General features: G+C 42.2%; 1 pseudogene across 1 annotated transcript; it reads left to right on the top strand.

Moving 5' to 3' along the window:
- The first annotated feature begins 6,781 nt into the window (after nucleotides 1-6,781).
- Nucleotides 6,782-25,681, top strand: LOC309388057 (amine sulfotransferase-like; annotated as a pseudogene). The gene is made up of 7 exons (XR_014176852.1): nucleotides 6,782-6,808; nucleotides 7,106-7,255; nucleotides 10,113-10,321; nucleotides 11,647-11,773; nucleotides 22,643-22,737; nucleotides 23,521-23,701; nucleotides 25,281-25,681. The product of XR_014176852.1 is annotated as an amine sulfotransferase-like (transcript).
- The last annotated feature ends 1,493 nt before the right edge of the window (nucleotides 25,682-27,174 follow it).

Genomic DNA, 27,174 nt, shown 5'->3' with positions numbered 1-27,174 from the left:
AACATCAGCTCTATATTAAGTACAAGAAGTGAGAACAATCCAGTGAAGTTTGAGTCAGACAGCAGCCCTTTTATAGGGAGCTATCAGACCCTTCGACCAATAGGATTAAACCTCTGTTCCCACTGGAACAGAGAACCTTGGTGGAAACCACTGTAGTTAGAACAAGTATCTAACACCCCTTCCCTCTTGGATGGAACAATCCTACTTGTTACGTAGTCACGCAGATAGGCGGGCTTTTTGGTAGCTCTGCCTGACCTGTGCAGTTCAGTAAGAGGGGTTTCTTGGACAGGTTGGACGGACCTGTTTGCTCTGCAGCTCCACTTGGTGGAAGCTCCTGGAAACTTTCACAGGCTGCTTCTGGAGCTTCTAGAGCCAGTTCACTCAGAGCTCGCTGCAGGCCTGCAACATAACCAGATAAGTTTCCCGGTACCCTCGGGCTTGAGCTGGCCGTGGAAGGAGTGAGTGTTTGGGTAGGGCTTTGGCTCCGTTTGGGTAGGGCTTTGGCTAACTCATGCAGGAGTTACCTCTGGTTGTCTAAGAGTGGATTGGAGAGGCGGCCACAGAGTTGGTCAATATGCTTTCTCCAATTCCTACTGTCCTCGAGCTCTAGAAGGTATGAGCGAGGGCTGGTGATACCTATCACTGTGGCAGGAATCCACAGAGTTGCCCTGGCATAGTTGTGGGCGTATACCGAATCTCCTATGCGAAATGTCCAAATCTTGCTTGTGGAGTCTGGGGGTTATGAGGCAGAATAATTGGGGTGTAGCCTGTCTAATTGGGACCTTAGCCGGCGACCCATGAGAAGCTTGGAGGGGCTTCTCTCTGTAGTGGCACTGGGTGGGGTGTGCTGAATTAGCAAATAGTATGCCCAAATATGGGAGGGAGCTCACTCCTCCCTCTTTCTGTCCTTCGGCTCTTCACAGAAAACCATCCAGGCAGAAACCCATATTTTTATTTTTAATGTTGCCTTTTTATATTTGTGTTGTATTTGTGCTGATAAATAAATAAAGGGAGACTAGTATGGATCCATTTCAAGCTATTTAGCTCTCATCAGCTAGCCATACCCTTACTCGGATTTGAACCTGGGATGTGTTACATATTAGGCAGATTTGTTAGCCACTACGCCACAGGCTCTCCTCCTTCATCAGCTAAGCCAGGGAAATAGGTATGTATTTGTGTTAGTGGCTAACAAATATATATATATTGCAAGCCATACTCTTGATGATACAAGAAGCAATGACCAAATCACAAGAAGCAACCATGAAGATGGAGAAAGTTTCCTTCTTTTTAAGATTTCAAAATATCGTAGAAGAGAAGAAAGAAGATCAAGGTGAGAAGATGGCAGAACTTCTAGTGGATGTACTGCAGAGGGACAAATGGGATATACAGAAAGATATAGACGAGGTGTGCAGAGTGTATACCAACTATGCACATAGACCCAGGTTAGCGAAATAAGTCCATGTGGAATACCACCAAAGCATATATATGAGGACTCACTACAGTGTACATGGCAAGAAGAAACAAGAAAAGGAAACAAAACAAAAAGGATTGCAAGAAGAAATTAAAAGATTAGAATTAGATTTACAGTCCATGCCCCAAACAACAAGATAAAAGGAAAAATAGACCTAATAAGACATAAACTGAACCTGATTACACAAGATGAAATAGCCCAGAAAGTTACAACGGCAAAGCAAAACTTTTTTGAGCATGCAAATAAGCCAGAGCATTGGCTGGCATATAAATTAAGGAAAGAAAAGGAGAAAAAAATAATAGCCTATTTACAAGATGAGGAGGCTGTGACACATCATAGAAAAGAGGAGAAAAAAATATATAACACAACAATTTTTTCAAAGCTTGTATTGTCAGAAACATGTATTGGAGGATAATATCAAATAATACCTGGATAAAATGAACTTGACCAAAATTACAGTGGTAAAAAGAGAGATATTAAATGAACCAATAACTATGATAGAATTAGTGGAGGCTAGAAAGAAACAAAAAATAATAATAAAACAACAGACCCGGATGGATTACTTGTGGAGTTATACAAGATGTTACAGGAACCATTAGATATGTTAATGATAGAAGTATTTAACAAGATGTTTGTAGAAGCGAAAATACCTAATTCATAGACAGAAGCACTTAGAACACTCATTCCAAAGGAAGATACAGACCCCACATTAGATTAAAAACTACAGACCTATTTCACTGCTAAACGTGGACTATAAAATATTTGCATCCATAATTGCAGAAAGAGTTAAAAATGTTCTAAACGAGTATATCCATCCTGACCAAAATGGATTTTTACCAAGAAGACAAATAAGAAACAACATGAGAACCATTATAAACACACTAGAATATTATGAAGCACATCCAGGAAAGCAAGCTGCCTTTAATCTTTTTGGATGCCCAAAAAGATAATTTAAATTTGAGATTTATTATTTTACAATTGGAGACTATGAACTTTGGGGAGAAATTTGTAAAGATGGTGGAAAAAATATACACAACCCAAATAGCCAAAGTAATAATAAATGATGATACTATCAAAAATTTTATTATTGGGAAGGGCTAAGACAAGGATGTCCACTATCACTTTTATTATTTATATTAACCTTGGAGGTATTGCTAATAAAAATCAGAGAGGATGAGGAACTAAAGGGTTTGAAAATAAATAAAGAAGAATACAAAGTCCAAGCATTTGCGGACAACTTAGTATTTATATTGGAACAACCACTAGAGACAGGACCCAAACTGGTGCAACACATAGAAGAATACGGCAGAGTAGCAGGACTTAAAATTAACAAAAATCAAACAAAGGCAATAAGAAATTTTTTTCTAAAAAACAGGAAAGAAAATTGGAAGAAATAATGGGCATACAAGTTACCAAAAAAATAAACTATCTGGGAATTTGGCTGTCAGCCAGATACTCTTCAATCAAAGAAGATAACTACACTAAATTAATATGACAGATTAAAAAAGATTTGGAAATATGGAAAAAAACTACAACTGTCCCTTATAGGAAGGATAACTGCTATCAAAATGAACATTTTACCAAAACTACTGTTCCTCTTTCAAGTAGCACCAATAAAATTAGGTAAAAGCTTTTTTAAAGAATTAAATAAACTAACTATGAAATACATTTGGCTGGGGGAAAAGCACAAATTAAAATAAAACTATTACAGGATAGTAGAGAAAGAGGAGGATTCGGGCTTCCAGATTGGGAGACCCACCACCAGGGAGCAGCACTTATGTGGATCAAAGATTGGATTGAGTTAAAAAATAAAAGAACACTGATTTTAGAAGGCCATGACTTACAGTTAGGATGGCACATGTTTATATGGGACGGCAAAAATAAAACCCACAGTTATTTTCAGAAACATTTAATTAGGGATGCTTTGCTACAAGTATGGCAAAAAACTAAAGAAAAACACTATATTAAAATTCCAAATGGGCTATCAATGATGGAAGCATTAATCTACTCAACTGTATTAGACATAGATAAAATAAAAATATATAAAGATTTACTAAATGATCAGGGGGAATTAAAAACAAGATTAGATCTAAAAGAACAGGACATAGGCATGGATTGGTGGCCATATATGCAGATAAAGGCTAGATATAAGAAAGATAAAGAACAGTACAGATTCCAAACAGAACTGCAAGATCTAGATAAAATTTTACAAGGTACAGAGAATAAATTGATTAAGAAATTATAAAACTACTTATCCAATTACAGAATGGAGGAGGAGGTAGTTAAAGAAACTATGATAACTTGGGCCATAACTTTTACCCATAGTATTGATTTGGAGAAATGGGGAAAAAATTGGAATCAAAATTATAAATTGACAATAGCAGTAGCCTACAAGGAAAATATGTATAAAATGTTCATAGATGGCATCTCCCACCAGCAAGAAATATGGCTAATATGTACCCGAACTTATCACTGGACTGTTAGAAATGTAGGCAAAACCAAGAAATGTATTACCACATGTTAACAATATTATAGGGCATGGATACAAATAGCTGGAGAACAAGTGTAAAGCTTAAGGAAAGACTAAATGAAGAAGACACAGGAGCAGTGGTGGGTTTCAATTTTTTTTAGAACCTATTCTGTAGGTGTGGCCTGTTTTGTGGGAGTGGCTTGGTGGTCATGTGACTGAGTGGGAGTGGCTTGGTGGTCATATGACTGGGTGGGAGTAGCTTGGCAGTCATGTGACTGGGTGGGAGTGGCCAAATCGATGTCACTGAATTCTTTGCCCAAAGAATGACCTACAAAAAGAAGATATAAAAAAAAGGAAATTTATTATTTTGTGCACTTACTACTTAAATAAGAATAAAATAAGTACACCAAACAATGAAACAGTTACTTACAGAGGAAATATGGCTCTACGTATCGGTCTCCAACATTACTGATCACCTTACACACATACTTCCAGCCCCTCTGCCATGTCCCTCTCCCTGGATTCACTCGAAGTTTTAAAAACTCACAGCCTATGCACAGCAAACATTCTTCCAGCCCCTCTGCCTCTTCCCTCTTCCTAGATTCACTCAGACATTTTTAAAACTCACAACCTGTTCACAGCACACAGACTTTCAGCCCCTCTGCCTCATCCCTCTTCCTGGATTCACTCGAAGTTTTGAAAACTCACAGTCTATGCACAGCAAACATTCTTCCAGCCCCTCTGTCTCTTCCCTCTACCTGGATTCACTCAGACGTTTTTAAGACTCACAGCCTGTTCACAGCACACAGACTTTCAGTCCCTCTGCCTCTTCCCTCTTCCTGGATTCACTCAGTCTTTTTGAAAAGTCACAGCCTGTGCACACACAAAACGTTTTTAAAACTCACAGCCTGTGCACAGCACACACTTCCAGCCCCTCCACCTCTTCCCTCTTCCTGGATTAATTCAGACATTTTTAAGACTCACAGCCTGTTCACAGCACACAGACTTCCAGCCCCTCTGCCTCTTCCCTCTTCCTGGATTCACTCAGTCTTTTTGAAAACTCACAGCCTGTGCACACAAACAAGATGTTTTTAAAACTCACAGCTTGTGCACACGGACACACTCTTCCACTCTTTTAAAAATGTCTGAGTGAATCCAGGAAGAGGGAAGAGTCAGAGGGGCTGGAAGAGTGTGTGTTGTGCACAGGCTGTGTGTTTTTAAAACGTCTGTGTGAATCCAGGAAGAGGGAAGAGGCAGAGGGAAGCGTGTGTTCCTATAGTATATTCCAGCCCCTCTGCCTCTTCCCTCTTCCTGGATTGACTCAGACGTTTTATAAAACCCACAGCCTGTGCACACACACACACTCTTCTAGTAGCCCCTCTGCCTCTTCCCTCTTTCCCAACATCCTTCCCACCCCCAACCCAGCCACTCACCAGTTCTTTCTTCTTCTGGTTCTTCTTCTGAGAACTTTTTGGCAGCATGGTGAGGATGGGCAGGGCGAGTGAAAGAGTGAACGAGGGGAGGGAGCATTCCGGTACGGGGCCTCCTGACCAACGGGTACGGGAAGCAAGCTAAATTTCACCATCCGGTACAGCTGTACCAGTCCGTACTGGTTGAAATCCACCCCTGCACAGGAGTTAGAAAATAGCAATGTATAGGTAGAGATGAACAAACATGTACTGTATAAATGGAAATGGTACATAATGAAGGATTGTAAATTAAGGAATGTATATAATAGTATCATATGTATAGACAAAAAGAAACTGAAATAAGGGGGGAGAAGTGTATTTACAATGGATGCATATTGAGGTAGAAATGTAAAAAGTAAATTGCAAAAAACTTTTTGGCCTTTTTTAAAAAAAAATAACAAAAAAATTTTAAAAAGCAAAAAGACAGAGGAGAGATATTTTCAGACTTGCAAGAATCTGTGACTATAATCTTTCCACAAAGGTAGCATCAGTACTCGTGGTTGGTGCTTCTTGTCAGGGTAATAACGATTTAATAGCTGACCATCTGCTGTTGTAAGGTTGTAAACCAAGCTGATGAAATGAGAATGAATCAGCAGGGTTATTGCACTTTAAGAAGCTGCCTATATAAGGGAGGCCATGTGAGGGCGTATCTCTCTCTCCTCGTGTATCACTCTTCTTGTGTATCTCTCTGGGTGCTTCCATGCTATAGTTGATGATTGATTGCCTGATTTTGACTAGTACATGTATGTATATATTCATTTTATATAAAACACTGTTTGAAAGACAAACTTCTATTTACTCTATTTTGCTCCTGTGACCATCTCAAAATGGTCACACTGTGCTCATTCTGACACTTCTTGTCTGAACTATCATGAAGAACTCACAATTTGCAACTGTTTCTGCATATCATTCACAAATTTTCTCTCATCCTCATTTTGGGCAGCAACAATTCTCTTACATGGGTTTGTTCGCTTCCACAGCTTCTTCCGTATCTTTTCCCACCAAGCATTCTTTTTCATATTTCTCACATCCAGACACACATTTTATTCATACTTTTAAACAATTGTCTATATCCTACAGTCATCCCCAGATGGGCCTCTTAGATATAGACCTCTGTCATCTATCATGGTTTTCAAGTAATGCTTTTCTTAGTAAAATAAAGGTTACCTCCATCTCTGCCATTCTTGTTACTTAGGTTATTACTTAATCATCATGTTCTACCATCTTCTTTAGCTCTTTTTTATAAAGGGACATGCAGTGCTGATACAATGTTTGACTAAAGACAAACCTTCCTTAAATATTTCAGGAACATGAATACAAAAACGTTGAAACAGTACTTTAAATAAATGTTGCTTTTAGACATGACACGACTGACTGCCAGAGATTCGATAAGACAAAGTAAGGTAAGAAAAGAATTGCAACTAGTATGTTCTGAGTACTGTAATTCAAACTTTCTTTTCTATGTAGAACTCTTAGATGGCAAGAATAGGAGCAAATGTACTCTTTCCAATGGAAACCTTCGTGAGTGAAAATTGAGTTCATGAAACTAATTAACTAAATAATTAGGTAAAATAATCTAATGATATATGTGTTTTTCTTCATGTTGCCAAGAATCATGATTTTGAAAGAATTGAATTAATTCAACATTGACTATTAATATAGGAATTATTTTCAATTTCTCTATTCTATCAACAGGTCAAGCAATGGAGCCATCAGAGAAGGGCATATATCTACACAAAGGGTTTTATTTTGTACCAGTGGTGTCCTCACCTGAAAATATAGATTCACTGGAAAGTTTTGAAATCCGAGATGATGATACATTTATAATCACATATCCTAAATCAGGTAAATTCAAAGATGTCTTCCGAGGAAGAGTTGGTTTTGGATCCAGTACTTTTATTCAGTTTTTCAATACTTTGGTTGCTGCAACTGTATCGTGCTGTAAAGAGATTTTAACATTTGGCACAGAAGATGAAATGCAGGTGAAATAAAGCTGCAAATCTGTATTTTGACCATTTTTAATTTTACTTTACAAAGCTGACTTTCTCTCATACAACATATCAAATATTTTAGAAGAAGTTGTCTTTATGCATCTCTGAAATGTTTACTATAGGAAGATTGACTGAGTTAGAACATAAAATAATAGAACTGGAAGGGACCTCAGAGGTCTTCTTGATCACCCCCTGCTTGAGCAGGAGACCCTATACGGTTTCAGAGAAGTGGATGTCTCTAGTTACTTCTTAAAAGCATCCAATAATGGAGCACCACAACTTCTGAAGGCAAGCTATTCCATTGATTGATTGCTTTCATTGTTAGGAACTTTCTCCTTAGTTCTAAGTTGCTTCTCTCCTTGATTAGTTTCCATCCATTGTTTCTTGTCTTGCCTTTGGGTGCTTTGGAAAGTGGTTTGATCCCCTCATCTTTGTAGAAGCCCCTCAAATATTGGAACAGTGCTATCATGTCACCCCTAGTCGGTCTTTTCATTAGACTAGACATGCCCAATTCCTGCAGCTGTTCTTTCTATGTTTTAGCCTACAGCCCCCTAATCATTTTTGTTGCTCTTCTCTACACTCTTTCCAAGATCTCAACATCTTTTTTATATTATAGTGACCAGAACTGGATGCAGTATTCCAAGTGTGGTTTATTAAGGCTTTGTAAAGTGCTACTAGAACTTGATCTTGATTCTATCTGTTAGTGCAGCCTAGGATCGCATTGGTACTTTGCTGTCACCACACATTGTTGACTCATATTTAAATTATTGTCCACTAGGACTTCAAGATCCTTCTCATAGTTACTGGGATTAAGCCAAGTTTCACCTAATCTGTACTTATGCAGTTGGTTTTTCTTGCCTAAGTGAAATATCTTACTGTTATCTATGTTGAATTTCATTTTGTTAGATAAGGCCTGGTATTTAAATCTGTCAAGGTCTGTTTGGATCTTGTCTTCCGGGGTGTTGACTATTCCTGCCATCTTAGTGTTGTCTGCAAATTTGATGAGCTCCCCTTCAATTCCCTCATCTATATCATTTGTGAAGATATTGAAGAGTACTGGAACCTTTGGGTACCTCACTGGTTTAGGTTTAGATTTATTTGGATTTATATGCCGCCCTTCTCCAAAAGGACTCAGGGCGGCGTACAACATTAAAAACACAGATCACAAAAGTTAAAAAAAAGATTAAACCCATTTCCAAAAAGACCAAACCGATTTTTTTTAAAAGAAACAATACATTTAAAATAAATTAAAATTAACAGGCCAGGCCGGCTTGCTGGAAAAGCCAACTTTTTTAACAGGCCAGGCCGGCTTGCTGGAAAAGCCAACTTTTTAGGGTGCGTCGGAAGGACCGGAGGTCAGGGATTATGCGGAGCTCCGGGGGCAGCTCATTCCAGAGTGAAGGCGCTCCCACAGAGAAGGCTCTCCCCCTGGGGGTCACCAGCCGGGGGGTTACTTCCCTCCATATGGATATAGTTCCGTTGAGGACTACATGTTGAGTACTGTTGGTCAGCCAGTTACAAACCCACCTAGTGGTAGTGCTACCTATTCCACATTTTATTAGCTTGCCAAGAAGTAGGTTATGATCGAGTTTATCAAATGCTTTACTGAAATCTAAGTATACTATGCTCACAGCATTTTGCTCATCTACTAATTTGGTCATTTTGTTGAAGAATGAAATAAGATTTATTTGGCATGATCTGTTTTCAATGAATCCATGTTGGCTTCTCATCATAACACTGTTTGCTTCTAGGTCCATGAGGGCGAACCTATGGAAGGCAAAAAACAACCCAATGCACAAACCGGAAGTTCAGGAATGGACTTCTGGTTTGCCCTTTGGGCCATTTTTCTCCCTCCAGAGGCTTCAGGGAAACCTCCTGAAGGCTCCAGAGGGTGAAAAACAGCCCCACAGGCAAACCAAAAGTCAGTTCATGAATTTCCGGGTTGCCCACAGTGCCGTTGTTTGCCCTACAGCAAAATTTCTGGGTTTCAAAATTTCTAGGGCCGTTTTTTGCCCTCCAGAGGCTTCCTGAAGCCTTTGGAGGGCCACCAGGGGGGCGGGGGGCTGTTTTTGCCCTCCCCAGGGTCCTAAAAAGCCTCTGGAGCCTGGGGAGGGCAAAAAACCAGTCCATTTCACACCAAAAGTGTTTGTGTGTGGGGCAATGGCGGGGGTCGTGCGCACATGCGTGTGGGGGTTGCACATAGAATATGGGTTTGGGCACACCTGCACATGACCCCCGCTGCATCCCCCCGCTTTTGGCACACGATGGGAAACAGGTTAGCCATCACTGTTCTAGTGATGTTCACAGATTTGTTGCTTGATTATCTTTTCCAAGATCTTCCCAAGTACTGATGTCAGGCTGATTGGTCTGTAATTTCCTGAATCTGCTTTTCTTTTTTTCCTTTTTGGAAGATAGGGACCACACCAGCTCTTTTCCAGTCCTCAGGTATTTCACCGGTGATCCAAGAACTTTGAAATATATGTTTTAATGGTTCTGAAATTATGTCTGCCAGTTCCTTCAGTAGTGTTTTTCTTTTTGTGTGTGAAGATAGATGTGTGAAGTATGAATTAAGCAGTTCCGCTGTCTCTCTGCTCTCCTTTTCTTCTTTGCCATCTTCTCCGATTAGTAGACCGATTGCTTGACTTTTTTTCTTTTATTCTCCAAATAATAATGGCCCTGGATGAATTAATTTAATTATTTCTTATTTACAGGCACAGTGTGGACTCAGAACATTGTGAGCTTGATTCTTTATGAAGGTCATCGAGATGGAACTGAAAATATTACCCTGCTTGACAGGGCACCATGGCTAGAGTATAGTATTTATCATGTACATTTACCTAGTCGCCCATCACCTCGTGTCATTTGTTCCCATCTGCCCTACTATTTGGCACCCAAAGGATTACGAAGTAAAAAAGCAAAAGTAGGACATATTTTGGTAACTTGTGGGGTGGAGTAGGGAGCTTTCTGTCTTCTTTTTTTTAAGCTCTACATATGATTGTATTATTGACAAATAAATGCAAATGAACAGATGTTACATTGTTCCAATGTGTTGGGTGATTTGCAGGCTGGGAAAAAATAACTCAAATAAAATGGGGAACGCAGAATCTCATGCTTGGCCAAAATAGAACCCAACTGAAGATCCATACAGAGATATTTAATCCTTCAGGTTACTTTTTCCAAAATGACATTTCCAGATGGATTGGAACTTTTTGTGCTGCATAATCAGTTTCTATCTTAACATATATGGAGGATGCCAAGTTGAGGGATGCCAAGTTGAGGAATGGCTAACATAAAATCCTTTTTACAATTGCTACTCTAAGTCACTCATGCCCTTCTTGATGGAGGACTGTAGTAGCTTTAATGTGGAGCTGTTTTATTTATCAATTATTCAGAAACTTGAGTGGGTACAAATGTAGCAAGGTAGGCATTTGTGTGTTCTCCAAGAACTGCATACATTTCACTTCTGCTATTGAAACCACATTTGCTCTCTGTTTGATTCTGGATCAAATTCATATTTCCTAGTTATGACCTTTAAAGCCCTTCAGGAATTGGGGACAGGTCATTTGAAGGACCTCTGTCCTCAGTTACATCTACCCATTCCATCAAGTCCAGTAGGAAAGGCATGATGGGAAATCTGCCAGCTAGGGAGTTTTAGGCATGACCTAGGCAGACCTTTTTTGCCAATCCCCTGTCCTATTCCCTCTAAAGTGAGGCTGGTTCCAACCTTGCTGGCCTTCTGGAAGGTCCTCCAAATGGTTTTGCTAATAGCTTCGAGGTTCTATAATAAAGTGTAGCTTCTAAGGTGATTGTATGAGAATTAATTGATGTACGTACTCTGTATGCTTTGCTGCCATTCTGGGTTTGTTTGTTTGTTATCTTCTTTTAATTTAAATTTAAATTGAGGTTCTTAATGGTTTTTATTTTATTTATTTAATAAATGAATTAATAAATAGTTACCCCAAATCACCATGTAAGATGTGCAGGTACACAAATGTGATAGATTGTGTGTGAGAGAGAGAAAGGTAGGGGGAGGGAGGGGGAGAGAGAGATATTGCAGATATATATTTTTTCCCATGGAAAGTTAACATTGTAAAATAAAGTGCAAATGGATTTCTGCTCTCCAGAAAGTCCCCTAAGGTCCACCAAGCCTCAAGGTTTTTCGACCAATCCCACTTTTTTCCTGCTGTATTCACTCTAACTGGAGTCTAAGATCATTTTTGACTAGATACTTTCTTCTTCCTACAGATTGTTTATGTGTTCAGAAATCCGAAGGATGTCTTGGTTTCTGGCTATCATTTTTTCCCAGTTATAAACATGCTGGAAGCATCAAAAATTTTTGATGTTCACTTGGAGAAGTTTTTGGCTGGCAAAGGTAATAAATTAATCACAATCAGGTTAGTTTTTGTTTTGGACAAGAGATATGAATTCAATCCACTTCCTCCTCCATACAATAAAAAAGAATAGCTATTTTCAATCCTCATTCAATAATTTGCATAAACTGTATGCAAACAGTTTATAATGGGATGGATGAGTGGAGAAGAATGCAGGATTCCTAGAATAATTTGTGGTGCAAAAATAGATGGGAGAGGGGAGACAAGGCAGCTTATTAAGGGAGAGTGAGAACAAATACAAGGATCCATTAAAATGGAGAAAAATGGAGGGGAAAATTTGATGGATTTAAAATCAGGGTGTATTATTATTATTGTTGCTGTCATTGTTGCTGTTGTTGCTGTTGTTGTTGTTATTGTTGTTGTTATTATTATTATTATTATTATTATTATTATTATTATTATTATTATTATCAGAAGTGTATCACAGCGGCCAGTTGTTTCGCCGGATTTGGCATTAATTACTAGTCGGGCCCCACCCAGGGGCCTAGGACGTCGTAACGTATTTTCGTAATATACGTGCAGATCCAAGCAGTGCAGCCTTTTGCATTTGACTGATGGTGATTTTGTCAATTTTTAACTGTTTTAAATGTAATTCCAGTGCTTTTGGAATAGCACCCAGTGTGCCGATTACCACTGGAATTACCACTGCTGGTTTGTGCCATAATCGTTGGATTTCGATTTTTAAGTCCTGGTATTTTGTGATTTTTTTCATATTCCTTCTCGGCGACCCTGCTATCACCTGGTATTGCGATGTCTATGATTGTAACCTTATTTTTCTCAACCAGTGTGATGTCTGGTGTATTGTGCGCCAGTATTTTATCCGTTTGTATGCGAAAATCCCACAAGATCTTGACCATCTGACTCTCGATGACTTTTTCAGGCTTATGTTCCCACCAGTTTGTTGCTGTTTTAATATTATAATTTTTGCACAAATTCCAGTGGATTATTTGTGCCACTGAATTGTGCCGCATTTTATAGTCAGTCTGCGCGATTTTTTTACAGCAGCTGAGTATGTGGTCAACAGTTTCATCAACTTCTTTGCAGAGTCTGCATTTGGCATCATCAGAGGATTTTTCGATTTTGGCCTTAATGGCATTTGTTCGGATAGCTTGTTCTTGCGCAGCCAGGATTAGTGACTCTGTTTCTTTCTTTAGTGTACCTGTTGTTAACCATAACCAAGTTTTTTTACTGTCCACTTTATCTTTTATTTTTTCCAGAAATTGACCATGTAATGCTTTGTTCTGCCAACTCTCCATTCTTGATTTTATCACATCTTTTCTGTATTCTTGTTTCGTCTGTTGGGCCTTCAATAGATTTTTGTTCTTTACTTCGATTAATAGATGTTCTTGACTTTCTTTTAAATAATCAGCCAGTGCATGTTTTTCTTCTTCAACTATTTGCTTCACTTGTAATAATCCTCTGCCACCTGATTTTCGGGGCAGGTATAGTCTATCAGTGTCACCACGTGGATGTAAACTGTAGTGCATTGTCATTAGTTTTCTGGTTTTTCGGTCCAAAATGTCCAAATCAGTTTGTGTCCAGTTAACTATACCAGCTGTGTATCTTATAACTGGTATTGCCCAGGTATTTATGGCCTTGATTGTATTTCCACCATTTAATTTGGATTTCAAAATTTTCCTAACTCTGTTGGTGTACTCTCTCCTGACAATAGTTTTTACTTCTCCATGTTTGATGTTATCCAACTGCAAAATGCCTAAGTATTTGTAGGCTTCATTTTCATTGCATTTAATTAGTTGGCCATTGGGCATTTCAATTCCCTCACATGTAGTGATTTTGCCCCTTTTTATGGATACAGTGGCACATTTTTCCATGCCAAACTGCATTGAAATATCGGTGCTGAATACTCGGACTGTGTTTGTCAGTGATTGGATTTCTATTTCTGACTTTCCATAGAGTTTCAAATCATCCATATATAATAAATGTGAAATTTTTTCAGTTTCTTTGGCTGTTTGGTAGCCTAATTTCATTTTTTTTAAGATTACTGATAGTGGGATCATTGCGATGATGAAGAGAAGAGGTGAAAGTGAATCACCCTGGAAAATTCCTCGCTTGATATTGACCATTCCGTAGTTCTCATTCCCTACTGCCAACTCAGTTCTCCATTGTTTCATCGCCTTTTCAGTGAAGGATGTAATATTTTTACTAATGCCAGTTGTTTCTAAGCATTTTATGATCCAACTATGTGGCAATGAGTCGAACGCTTTTTTATAATCAATCCAGACCATATTCAAGTTCGTTTTTCTTTTCTTACAATTTTCTAATATCATTTTATCAATTAGAGCTGATCTTTTGTACCCCTACTCCTTCTTTTGTTGCCTTTTTGCTCTACTGGCAAGATGTTGTTTGTTTCCAAATAATCCATAATGTTATCTGCAATAATGCCTGTGAGTAATTTAAAGGTTGTTGGCAAGCATGTTATTGGTCTGTAGTTTTCAGGTATTGTTCCTTTAGTTGCATCTTTCTGAATCAAGTATGTTTTTCCAGTTGTCAACCATTCATCAATTTGACCATTTTGTAAAATTTCATTCAGTTGCCTGGCCAACATTGCATGTAAACTGGTCAGATATTTGAGCCAGAAACCATGTAATTGGTCCTTTCCAGGTGATGTCCAATTCTTTACTTTTTTTACTCGATTTTTGACCATCTCAGTTGTTATTTCTAATACTTGCATTTGTTTATTACCAATGCTTTCCTCAAAGTCATGTATCCACTTTGCTTCCTTATTGTAGTCTTTTGCATTTTCCCACAATTCTTTCCAGAATTCAACTGTGGCCTGCTTTTCTGGTTTTTGACTTTTGGTGCCACCATTCACATTAAGACTTTGATAAAAACGCCATTGGTCTGATCGAAATTGCTGATTTTGTTTATATTGGATGATTCGTGCCTCATATCTTTCAATTTTCCTAGCTGTTGCTGTTATCTGCTGTTTTACAATCTCTACAGCTTCATTGATGTTTCTTGTATCCAATCTATACCTTCTGATTAGCTGATCTATAATTTTGTTGTTTTTAAGCCGTTGCTCATGCATGTTCTTCAAGTTGCTAGCATCTGCCCTTAATTTTTTTATTTTTTGTTCTAATCTAATTTTCCACTTTGGCTTTGATGCTTTTTCCATTGTGTGATTAGGTACTTTGATTTTAATGCCTAGTTCTTTAGTGACTATTACAGCTGCACTGTACATTAACTGATTCGTTTCCAAGATGGATCCCGATTCTATTGTTGAAAGCACTGCATTAACCATTTTCATGATAGGACCCAAAATTTTCTTAGGGACAGTTTTTAATGATGGTAAACGTTGCCTTTCCTCCCTAGCCAGAAAATGCTCCATGATCTTGTCCTTCAGTTCATTTTGTTTTTGAGTTGGTTCATCAGTTGGTTCAATGGTAACTAGTTCTGGTGGTAGTGTTGTTATTTCCTCTCCGGCAGCTTCCACTGGGAGTTCTCCTATGATTTCTTTAATTGTGTCATGAGTATCAGTTATTTCCTCATGTGATGTTGTTGTTGTTTTGCAATTTGCCTGAATTTCCTCAAGTTCAACTTCGCTAAACACTTTATTCCGTATAATAAATTGCCTTTGATCTGCTAGTCGTTGTCCACTAACATTTGAATCTGGATATTGTTGTTTCCATAAATCATACATTCGCTTTAAATAGCCTCTTTTTTTTGGCTCTGAGTTGTAATAACAGGCCATTATGGCACGATTTTCATCTGCACTATATTTCTGTCGTTTTGTTGGCTGGTCCACTTGTAGCCCACTTGTCGACGGATGCCCAGGGACCTCAACATCCGCCGCGGCCCTTGTTAACCCGCACGACGACCGATGCGGTATAGAATTTTTATTCGTTTCTTTCACCATGTTGTATGGGTTGGCGAGCTTTTTTATGGGGTCAGGTTGCCAACCTGACCCCAACCCTCCTCCTTTCTCATCCGGGCTTGGGACCGGCAATGGTGGAGTTGTTGTTGTTGTTGTTGTTGTTGTTGTTGTTATTATTATTATTATTATTATTATTATTATTATTATTATTATTATTATTATGTAATGGGGGATAAAAGCTGTTCCAGATAGGGAGGTTTTTTTGTAGAATCAAAATGTTCACTGTTAGATACGGCAATGAGAAGGCAAACTCAGGTTTAATGCAACAACAGCTCTTTATTACCACAGTCAAGTCTGTACAATCCATCAGCAGTTAGGTCTGACAGCTCTCCTTTTATAGGGAGCTGTCAGACCTCTCGACCAATCAGATTGAATTTCTGTTCCCGCCACAGTAGCCTGTGTTAATGTCTAACACCCCTCCTCTCTTGGTCGGGATGTTCCAATTGGTTATGTAGTCCTTGAGGTAGGCGGGTCTTTGTTTTACCCTACCAGACCTACGCAGTTCATTTGGAACCGGCTCTTCAGGCAGGTCGGACGGACCTCTGTGCTCTCCAGCTCCGCTCTGTGGAACCTGCTGGAACTTACCCCAGGCTGCGGCTGGAGTTCCTTGAGTTTGCTCACTTGGAGCTCGCTGTGGGCCTGCAACAAACTCAAATAAGTCTACCGGACATTTCGGGTTTGAGTTGTCTGTGAAAGGAGTGAATGTTTGCTCCTTTTGGGTAGGGCCTTGGCCGTTTGGTTTCAGAGTTTGGTCTGGTACTCTAAGATTGGAGTGGGAGAGGCGACCACCGAGTTGGTCAATGTGCCTCCTCCAATTTCTACCATCCTCAAGCTCCAGTAAGTAGGAGCGAGGCCCAGTGATACCTATCACCATAGCAGGAATCCACAGAGTTCCCCGGCATAGTTGTGGGCGTATACTGAATCCCCTATGCTAAAGTTCTGAATCTTGCTTGTGGAATCTGGGGGCGATGTGGCAGAGTAGTTTGGATGTAGCCGGTCTTAGTGGGACCTTAGACGGCAACCCATGAGAAGCTCGGAGGGGCTTCTACAGGTGGTGGCGCTTGGCGTAATATGTTGGATTAGTAGATAGTGGTCAATCCGTGTTTGCTAATCACCCAGGCCCATTCTGGTGAAGGCCTCTTTAGCAGATCACACCATTCTCTCCGCCTGACCATTGGAAGCTGGATGGAATGGCGCTACCAGGGCATGCCGAATTCCCTGACTGGCTAAGCAGGTCTCGAATTGCATGGCCGTGAATTGGGGCCCATTGTCTGAGACCAAGATGTCGGGCAGGCTGTGAGTGGAGAAAAGTCTCTGTAGCACCTTGATGACCGCCTCTGCCGTGGTAGAGGTCATCAGGGCTACCTCTAGCCAGTTCGAATATGCGTCCACAACTATGAGGAATGTTTGGCCATGAACGGGGCCTGAAAAATCATTGTGCACCCTAGGCCAGGGTGCCTGAGGGTGCTCCCACTACTTAGCGGACGCCTCTGGGGGAGCTGGTCTGGATTCCTGACATGGAGCGCAGGTAGCCACCCACTCTTCTATCTCCCTGTCCATGTTAGGCCACCAGATGTAGCTCCTAGCCAAGGACTTCATCTTGACGATGCCAGGATGCACCACATGTAATGCCTCCAATACTGCCTTTCGCAGTTTGTTTGGAACAACCACCCGGTCCCCCCACAGTAAACAACCTTTGATTACAGACAACTCATCTCGTTTAGTAAAAAACATTTTAAATTCGGCCCCAACAGGCCCCTTGGGCCACCCCCTCCACCCCCAGTTCAGAATCTGCTTAATGGTAGAGTCTTTAGCAGAAAAACGGGCAACGTCATTGGGCGAGACAGGTCTAGAGTCCAGGCAGTCAATAAGTAGGACCGGTGTCTCAGGAGTGGGGTTGGCCAGCAGTTCGGGTAGGGGACAGCGGCTTAAAGCATCGGCATGTCCCAACGTAGAGCCAGGGTGGTGGATGAGCTTGTAGGACTAGGCAGCCAGGAAATCAGTCCACCTGGTCATGCGCGGAGATAAGGAAACTGGGGTAGGTCAGTCCCCAGCCAGCAGCCCCAACAATGGTTTGTGGTCCGTTACAAGTTTGAAATCGCAGCCGTAGAGGTACTCGTGAAAACGCTTGACTCCCGCTACTGCAGCCAAAGCCTCTCTGTCCAGCTGGCTATAGTTCCGTTCAGCGGGAGACAAGTTTTGTGAGTAGAAGGCAATGGGGGCTTCCGCGCCATTGTGCATGCGGTGACTGAGGACAGCGCCGACGCCAAAGGGGGATGCGTCGCACATTAACACCAGCGGCAGGGTCTGGTTGTACTGGACCAGCTGGGAGTCAGCCATGAGCAGGTGTTTCACCCCGGTGAATGCGGTGGCCTCGGCTCGGCCAAAGGACCATTTGGCATTTTTGGAAGGAGGCGATACAAGGGCTCTGCGATGGTAGCTTTCTGTTTGAGAAAGACACTGTAGAAGTTAAGGAGCCCGAGGAAAGCTTGCAGCTCGGCCTGATTGCGAGGTGTAGGGGCGTCCTGGATTGCTCTTACTTTTTGGGATGTCGGGTGGATCCCAGAACCATCAATTATGTATCCTAGGAATTCTACCCTGGGCACATTAATTTTGCATTTTTCTTTTTTAAGTTGGAGGCCCTTTTCGTGAATTCTGGTCAAAACAGTCCTAACTCTTTTCAAAAGTTGTGCCTCGTTTGCAGCCGATACCAAAATGTCATCGAAATAGGGGACGACTCCTTGTACCCCCTGCAAAAGCCATTCCATGACGCTTTGGAACAGTCCTGGGGCGATACTAACTCCAAATTGCAGGCGGTTGCTTTTGAATGCACCCCTGAGCGCCACAATGGTTTGAGCCTCTGCTGTGGTGCCATCTACAGGCAACTGCTGGTATGCCTGTGCCATATCTAATTTAGCAAAAAACATTCCTGGCCTTAGCGAATGTAGTAGGTGCTGTACAATGGGCACAGGGTAGGTACTTTGTTGCAGCGCATTATTAATTGTGCATTTATAGTCCGCGCAGATGCGGACTGACCCATCCAGCCTGACCGGGGTCACTATAGGGGTCTCCCAGCGAGCATGGTCGACTGGTTCTAGGATCCCCTGGCTCACCAGTTTGTCAATTTCTCTATCGATTTTAGGGTGGAGAGCGAAAGGCACTCTCCTGGGTTTTAGCCTGATAAGCACGACGTTGGGGTCCAAATTAAAAGAAATTGGCGTCCCCACATACTTACCGAGACCGGAGCCGAAGACGTCCTCGAAGTCCTTAAAAATCGCCTTGGCGGCGCCGTCCGCTATTGCGTTGATTCCGGTGACTTCCAAGCCCAGGGCTTCAAACCAGTCTAGCCCCAGGAGGCTCTGTAGTGGTGCGCTGGCCACAGTCATGGGAAGCTTGGGTTGATGCCCTTGAACTGGACCCAGAAGGTGCCGTGGCCCACAATGGGGACTCGGTTCGCCTGGTAGTCGCGCAGCATGATGTCTGGTGTGCGAAGCTGCCGTTCTTTCAGGCTTGGGATGGCTTGCTTCAGGGTCGACCAGGAGATGATCGTGAGTGACGATCCAGTGTCGACTTCAAATTCGCAGGGAGAGTCCTCACTGAGGACTGTGACTTTTAGCTTTTTTGACCGCCTTGTGCGGACTTGCCCTATCGTGGTTTGATAGGTTACCCTTGGTTCTCTCTCTGGGTACTCTCTCTGAGCTCTCTCCCTGGGTTGTCTCTCTTGGGGCCCTTGGTATTTCCGCCAGGCCCCTGGGTTGGGCCTCTGTTGACGGTTTGATTTTGGCTGCCATGTGGTGGCAGGGACTTCACTCCGACACACTTTTGCGATGTGCCCCTTTTTATCTCAATGCTGACAGGTTGCGTTCCAGAATGGGCAAGTAGACCGGGCATGATTTCCTCTGCAGCTTGCGCAGGGCGGCAAATGCGAGTCAAATTTTTGCGCCGGCTTTGTGTGGCTATTGCGCATGCAGTAACTGTCATCGTCTTCGCTGTCAGGGGTTTCTTGGTCTGCGGCCTTGTGGTGGACGCGCACCTGTTTCTGAGTGGTTTGTGGCGCATTGTGCTGGCGCTGCAAGGCTTCCATGGACTTGTCGGCCGATTCAGATGCTCTGGCTTCATCAAGTGCGATCTGCAGAGACATGTTTGATTTTGCGAGCAGACGTCTCTGCAGGTGGATGTCCTGCACTCCGCAGATCAGGCGATCTAGGATTTGGTCGTCCAGGTCATGGAAGTCACAGTATGTTGCTGCCTTTCGCAGGGCCGCAACATACTGGTTAATGGACTCTCCATCCTTCTGGTTCCTCATGTTGAATTCATGGTGGCGAATGTGTCTTGAAAGCTTGGGCGCGTAATGCATTTTTAAAGTCTGTTGCAAGGCCGCCCATGTAACCGCTTGGATCGGAGTTGGCTCTGATAGGTCTTTTGCCATTTCAAAAATCTCTTGGCTGCAGTAGCCCAGGAAGAGGTTTTTTTTGTGGGAGTCTGGAACTCCCATGAGGTCGTTTGCCTCGAGGAAGCATTCGAACCTCAGCATGTAGGATTCCCAGTGTTCGGCCACTGGGTCGTACGGAGTTGGCGGGGCGTGCATGGCCATTTCATCTTGGAGCGATTTGAGTTTGCCGCTTAAAATGGCTGCTTGATGCTGCGCCGATGCTCCGGGCTGGATTCACTTGCTGCATTGACTCGTTGCTTGTTCTTCGCCTTATCTGCCTCTCGATCCCACCTTCATTGCCAATGTTAGATAGGGCAATGAGAAGGCAAACTCAGGTTTAACGCAACAACAGCTCTTTATTACAACAGTCAAGTCTGTACAATCCATCAGCAGTTAGATCTGACAGCTCTCCTTTTATAGGGAGCTGTCAGACCTCTCGACCAATCACATTGAATCTCTGTTCCTGCCTAAACAGAGGACTGGAGGGGAAACCACAGTACCCTGTGTTAATATCTAAATGTAGAATTTCCAAATAGCGAGGTAGCCCTATTATTATTTGGTTAATCTTTGGTGAGATTCACAGCCTTTGCAGCTGGTTGATTTAGGTTAGGTTAGGTTTATTAAATTTATAGACCACCCCCTCTCCCCGTAGGGACTCGGGGCGGTGTACAGACCGTTCGTGTATAAAACAACAAAACATAACATAAAACACCAGACAAAACAACGCAACCATACCGTCTGTATATACAACCCAAACTAATTGAATAATTAAAAACAATTCTAAAACCAATTTAAAACCCCAGAATTTAAAATTTAAAAAGCCATCCAGGAAGGTCAGTAGTGGGTGTAACCTGTAGGTACAATTACAATTACAATTAGGCCAGGCCGGCTAGTCGAAACAGGTGGGAATTGAGTTTCTTGCGGAAGGAGCGGAGGTCCAAGGTAGTTCTAATATCGGGGGGGGGGGGGAGGTCATTCCAGAGGGTTGGGCCCATCACAGAGAAGGCCCTATTCCTAGGCACCGCCCACCCGCACTGCTTAGCGGAAGGTACCCAGAGGAGTCCCTCTCTGTGAGAGCGGATTGGTCGCAGGGATGTGTGGGGTAGAATGCGATCCCGCAGGTAACTAGGTCCCGAGCCATGGAGCGCTTTAAAGATGATAATCAACACCTTGAAACGCACCCGAAAAACCACAGGCAGCCAGTGCAGCTCTCGCAGGAAAGGTGTTACATGGGAGTACCTAGTACTCCCCATAATAACCCACGCGGCTGCATTCTGGACCAGCTGGAGCCTTCGGGTGCATCTAAAGGGGAGCCCCATGTAGAGAGCGTTGCAGTAATCAAGACCGGAAATCACCAGGGCATGAGTGACTGTGCGAAGGGCGTCCCACTCTAGTAGGGGGCGCAATTGGCGCACCAGGCGAACCTGGTGGAACGCCCCCCTAGCCACGGCTGTCACATGATCATCTAGCGACAGCCGGGAATCTAGGAGGATGCCCAAATTGCGTGCCCTATCCACCGGGGGCAGTTGTTCCCCCCCGATGGCCAGAGATGGAACACACTGGCTAAAGCGGGGCGCCGGTAGCCACAGCCACTCCGTCTTGGAAGGGTTGAGCTTGAGTCTGTTGTCACCCATCCAGACCCACACGGCTTCCAGACACTGGGACATCACCTCGACGGCTTCGTTGGGGTGGTTCAGGGTAGAGATATATAGCTGAGTGTCATCTGCATACAGATGGCACTCAACCCCGAATCCTCGAATGATAACTCAACAGCTCGAATCCTAATCCTATTTCATTCTCCAGAACCTTCTCAACCTGATGTATCACAGAACATGCTCTCAAAGTGCCAGGTGGGCAGAAGCGGAGGCAAGAGATGGGGGCTCACCCCACCATGCAATGCTGAAGCAGAGACTGTCATGAAGCCACTGAGTAACCACATCTCATTAATCAGGGTGTGATTATGTTGGGAATAATGGACAGAATCTAAAATTAATACAAATCAATGTTCATTTGGAAAAGTAGCGAGTTATCTGTATTTTTTAAAAAAAGACTAAAACTAAAAAAAAACACTCTAACATGAAATCACATGGGAAGCATTTAAGGGTTGGACATAGAAGAGAGCTAACGGGAGTAAGTCTGATATTTGCAAATGTATAAAAAATTAATTCAGAGTGTCCAAAGATCCAAATAAAGAAAAGCAAAAGAAACAAAACAATGTAGCAGCTTCTTGACAAAACTCTCCCTTTAGCAAGTGAGAGTATGGAACCACATTAGTTATGGCTCCCATTCCTTCTCTCTCCTCTCCGCAATTAGTGTTATTAGGTGTTTAGTGTTATTATCAATTGAGCTTTCATCTGTAGGTCCATCCGGTCATAAAGATAAATGGAAGAAATGAAAGCATTCAGAATGTATCTCTGAGATGGATTGTTAGTTGAAACATTGCAGTGCCCAGCTAAACAATTAAACCAAGTGACTTTGAAGATTGCACTCATAATTATGCCAAATTCATTTCTCTCCTATCAGTGTTCTGTAGTTTATGGCTAGACCATATAGAAGGCTGGTACAATCATAAGGATGATTTCAATATTCTCTTCCTTTCTTATGAAGAAATGAAAAAGGTAAGATGTGCCCATTTTGTGTGGTGCGACATGAACAAAAATTAAGCACAGAAAGGTTTAGAAATGATGGGATATATTGAATAACTTATTCCAAGAAGGAGTAGTAGAGTTGACAACCAGAACCACCCTTGGCTATTTCTGTGAACTCCCCTATGACCGATGAGATCTCTGAAGAAACATAAGAGCCCTCTCTTCAACAGGAAGGAGGAGGATCCATGAAACTAGAATGTGATCATCTTGGTATCAAAAAGATTAATTTTAAGGCATTTTGGGGAGCACTTGGTGAGATGATCAGGATATGAATTTAATCAATAAAATAAAATGCATAATGTTCTCCTCTTTTGGCTCAAAGAAGATTGACTCAACTCAAGTACATTTTCAAGAGAGACCAAAACATTCATTTAGTTTGGTTGGAGAACCAGCCAGCTTCTGTTGCAGCCAAGATTGCTTAGAATGTAAGAGTCTGAATCATAAATATATTGAGAACCAAAAATGTTTCTCAACAATTTGTCTCCTGGAAACCTTTAGCAGCAATTCTAAGGATGGATTTCTGTGTTTAATGAATATTGTACATTTTTTGAAAAAAATACAAATGGTTTAATATTAGAATAACTGTTTCAGTAAGAAAAGAATTAAAGGCAGGGGAAGTGAGAGACAGCATTGACATGCGAGATATGTATAAGATAGTGATAATCTTTAGAATTCCCCAAATATATCAGCCACATTTTCCGTCTGTTCTCCATTGTTATGGATGAACTAATATAAAGCTGTATCAAATTGCAGGATCTGAGAAGTTCTGTACTGAAAATATGCAATTTCCTAGAAAGAGAACTAACTGAAAAGGAGGTGGATGTTGTGGTGGATAAAGCTACATTTGATGGCATGAAAGCAGATTCTAGAACAAACTATGCAGTCATGAATCCTACCTTTGCAGATACTAGCAAAGGGGTCTATCTTCGTAAAGGTAAATCCATAGAAATTTATACTCTAGGGGTATGCTTATGAATTTGCCAGGATTGCAATTTATACTCTAGGGGTATGCTTATGAATATGCCAGGATTGCCACCTTCATCTGAAAGGATTTTTTTGTAGAGTGGTATCAGGGATGGGCTTCAAAAATTTTAGCAAGGGGTTCTCTGCCAGGTTGCTGAGTGGGCGTGGGCATGGTGGGCATGGCCTAGTCGGCCTCCTGCACCACAGTGTGTGTGTGTATGTGTGTGTGTCCTCCCCAGGCTCTGGAGGCTTTCTTCGAGCCTCCAGGAGGGCGAAAATGACCTCCTCGGGCTCAGGAGGCCTTCTGGAGGCTGGAAACGGGCCCATTTCTGGCCTTCTTGAACTTTTGATAGGCCTGTTTTTCACCCTCCCTGAGCCTTCATGCATGACCTGCACTTACCTGCATCCAAAACAGGTCGTGTGGGGACTCCTTGGGACAAGCAGGGTGGGATGGGCAGGGCCAGCCAGGAGTGGGATTTGGGGGTTCTCAGAACTGCACAGAATCTTAGCTAGAGGTTCTCCCAAAACCCTGCAAACCCCCAGCAGCCCATCCCTGAGTGGTATGTACATTTTCTAACAACTTCGCTTTCTGCTGTCTCTTCATGATGTTACACTAATCTGAGGCAACCATAAGGCTTTCTTAGCTGTACCAAAGTTTAATTGGTGTACTTTGTTTTATCCTGACAGTTTTTTGTTTTGCCATGGATAGAATCTGACAGTTACAATGTCTGGTCTGCTGCTTGCAGAGTCTAATGATCCTTTAGGAATGAGATTGTTCGAATACTGGTCACTTCAGCCTGTTGGAGAGACATCTTCTTTGCTCTCTACCCTGGGAACTGTCCTCCAGTCTTAGAGCTGCCTCCTTTAAACCTGCAGTAACACAGCCAATGCTAAAAAAATACAACCCATCAATCATTTTAATTAAGCACGGGACCGGTTCCAACAGGGTGAACTCTAGATCATTTAGAACTTCACTGGCAGACCATTGGTTCCATGACTTCCCAGAACAAGATGCTTATACCAGAGAAATCACTTGACTCCTTATAGTTAGAAATCTTTACTCTTCTATCAAGCCTTCACTCTGTAGTCCAGCTCTAGTTAAAATAGTAAGGAACCAGCTTCCTGCCCAAAAATTAGAAATACAGATTTGTATATATTGTGTGATGGACAGGGAGGTAGACATTCCTCTGATAACATAGGGATATGCAATGTTCCCGATTTTGCAAACTATTACCCTCTATCTAAGACTCCATGAAACCGATAACAGGCATGGTAACTGGAGGCTAGAAACCACATCTGGAAGACTTTTGACCTTCATCTCTATAGTCCCCTCCAGAAGCTCTAAAGATATAGATATATACAATGTGTGTATGTATGTGTGTGTGTGTGTGTACATACACATACACACAAACATACATACATTCCAATACACACACACACATTCATTTTGGTGATAGGATGACATAAATAGCCTCTAGTTTAATTGAATACAAAAATTATGTTTTGCAAACCATTAAACTGTTGACATTTTTTAAACCATTGTTTCCCAGGCATTGTTGGGGACTGGAAGAACCTCATGACTGTTGCTCAGAGTGAAAGGTTTGACCGTGTCTTTAAGGAGAGGATGGAAAGGCTGCCCTTCAAGTTCTGCTGGGATATTCAGGAGGATCCATGAGCCTATTTCCAGCTCACTGGAGGAAAATAATTTCTGATACACACCTTCAAATAGCTTGAATCAGAGATGACCTTCCAAGAATGGTCTTTATGTAACTTTGTAATGTTTAATTCTCAACTTTGCAGAGATCATAGAACAAAGCAACATTAAATTATATGCTATTATTACATGTAAAAGATACTGCAAGAAACAGTTAATAGTAAATCTCTCTGAAATTCTTACTATCATTTGTATTTTGATTCCACAAATGAGGCCAGATGCACTAAAGTTTTGACATTGTCCAGCTAGTTCCTACTGTACCCTTTAAAAAAAACAATTTGCCAATTCCTAGCATCAGATTTCCTCATATGGGTAAGGCCCTTTCTCTATTGCCTTCAGTTAGTAGTGGAACTACTAACTACTACTGGTATAAAAATTGCTGTCCTTATTGCTGATGTCTTTCTGAATCTATTACCTCCCATTTGGCTTGTCCCATAAGTGATGTCCTTATTTCTTTTTTCTTTTTAACACTTAAAACACTCTTTTATTAAGAAAGAAAAGGAAACGGGACACCTGCAGGCTCCCCTCCCCATTTCTTCCTCTCAGGAAAAATAGGAGAATATTCTCTGCATAAAAATAGCAAAGGCGGGTGGAAGGAGGAAGGAGGAAGGAGGAAGGAGGAGAGACACTGCAGAGGCCACCCCCCAAAAAGGGATATGAACGGAGGTGAAAAACTGAAGGTGCTGCTCTGTGTATGTGGGGGTGGGTGGGTGGGGCGGAGACCAAGGCGACTCGGCACTTATCAGCCCCTCTCAGCAGGGACCTGGATCTGACTTTGCAACCCATTCAACGGCAAAAGTGGAACAGATCCACCCTAAATTAAGAATTTTACTTGAAGCCCACAAAAACCTGCACAGGATGGGGGTGGGGGTGGAGGAGGAATGGAGGCTGCCTGTGCTGCGCCATCCCAACTGGGCCCTTCTGGGCTAGGGGCTCATAGGGGCTTCTCGAGGGCAGAGGGGTCTTTGCTGTGGAGCAATGGGTGGTGGTGATGGAAGGGGAGAGGGTCCAGCAGGCCAGGCCGACCTCTTGCTCTGCTCTGTGGGGTTAGCCGAGCTGTGGATGTTGAGGATCAGCCTCTGGCAGTAATCATTGAAGTTGATGGGCTTCACCTCTGTGGCCGTGGCCTTCAGGCGGGGATCATCATTAAATGTCTCCAGCTTGACTCGGATCCAGAATTCATGGGAGGTAAAGCAGGTGCAATGAGTGGGGCATGGGTGCTTTCCTGATTTACTACAATTTATTTGCCAATTCTCCAGGGTTGTTTTTTTCCCCCAGGCATCTTTGGAGCAGGATCTGGCAGTCTTTCAAAACTCTGCTCACCCACAAGTATAATGAGGGAATAAAGTTCAGGGGTGTTGAAAGACTCAGGCTCCCACACTTTTCTCTTTCAAAACCCCTCACCTAAGGAAGTACAGGACTACAGCATCAGCTGTCCATCATGCTCTGCTATTCCTGCCTACAGAAGTTTAAAAAATGCATAGTGATGAAGGAAAGGGGAGAGCTGTTCCTGCACCAGTCTAAAGCAGATGCAGATTTCCTTTAGAACATAGAATATGCTTTCATAGGGGTGAAAGGGACCTTAAAGGAAGTTTAATCCAATTCCCCGCACAAGGCAAGAGACCTTATACCAGGGGTGGCAAACACGCGGCTCTCGAGCCGCATGCGGCTCCCGGCCAAAATGAATGCGGCTCTTTGCCTCTTATCATTATTTTGTATACTGTGGCTCT

Source organism: Natrix helvetica, assembly GCF_964273705.1.
Source record: "Natrix helvetica genome assembly, chromosome: 2".
Classification (NCBI taxonomy): Eukaryota; Metazoa; Chordata; class Lepidosauria; order Squamata; family Natricidae; genus Natrix; species Natrix helvetica.
The sequence above is the reverse complement of the archived record's forward strand: the minus strand, read 5'-3'. Positions and strand labels throughout refer to the sequence as shown.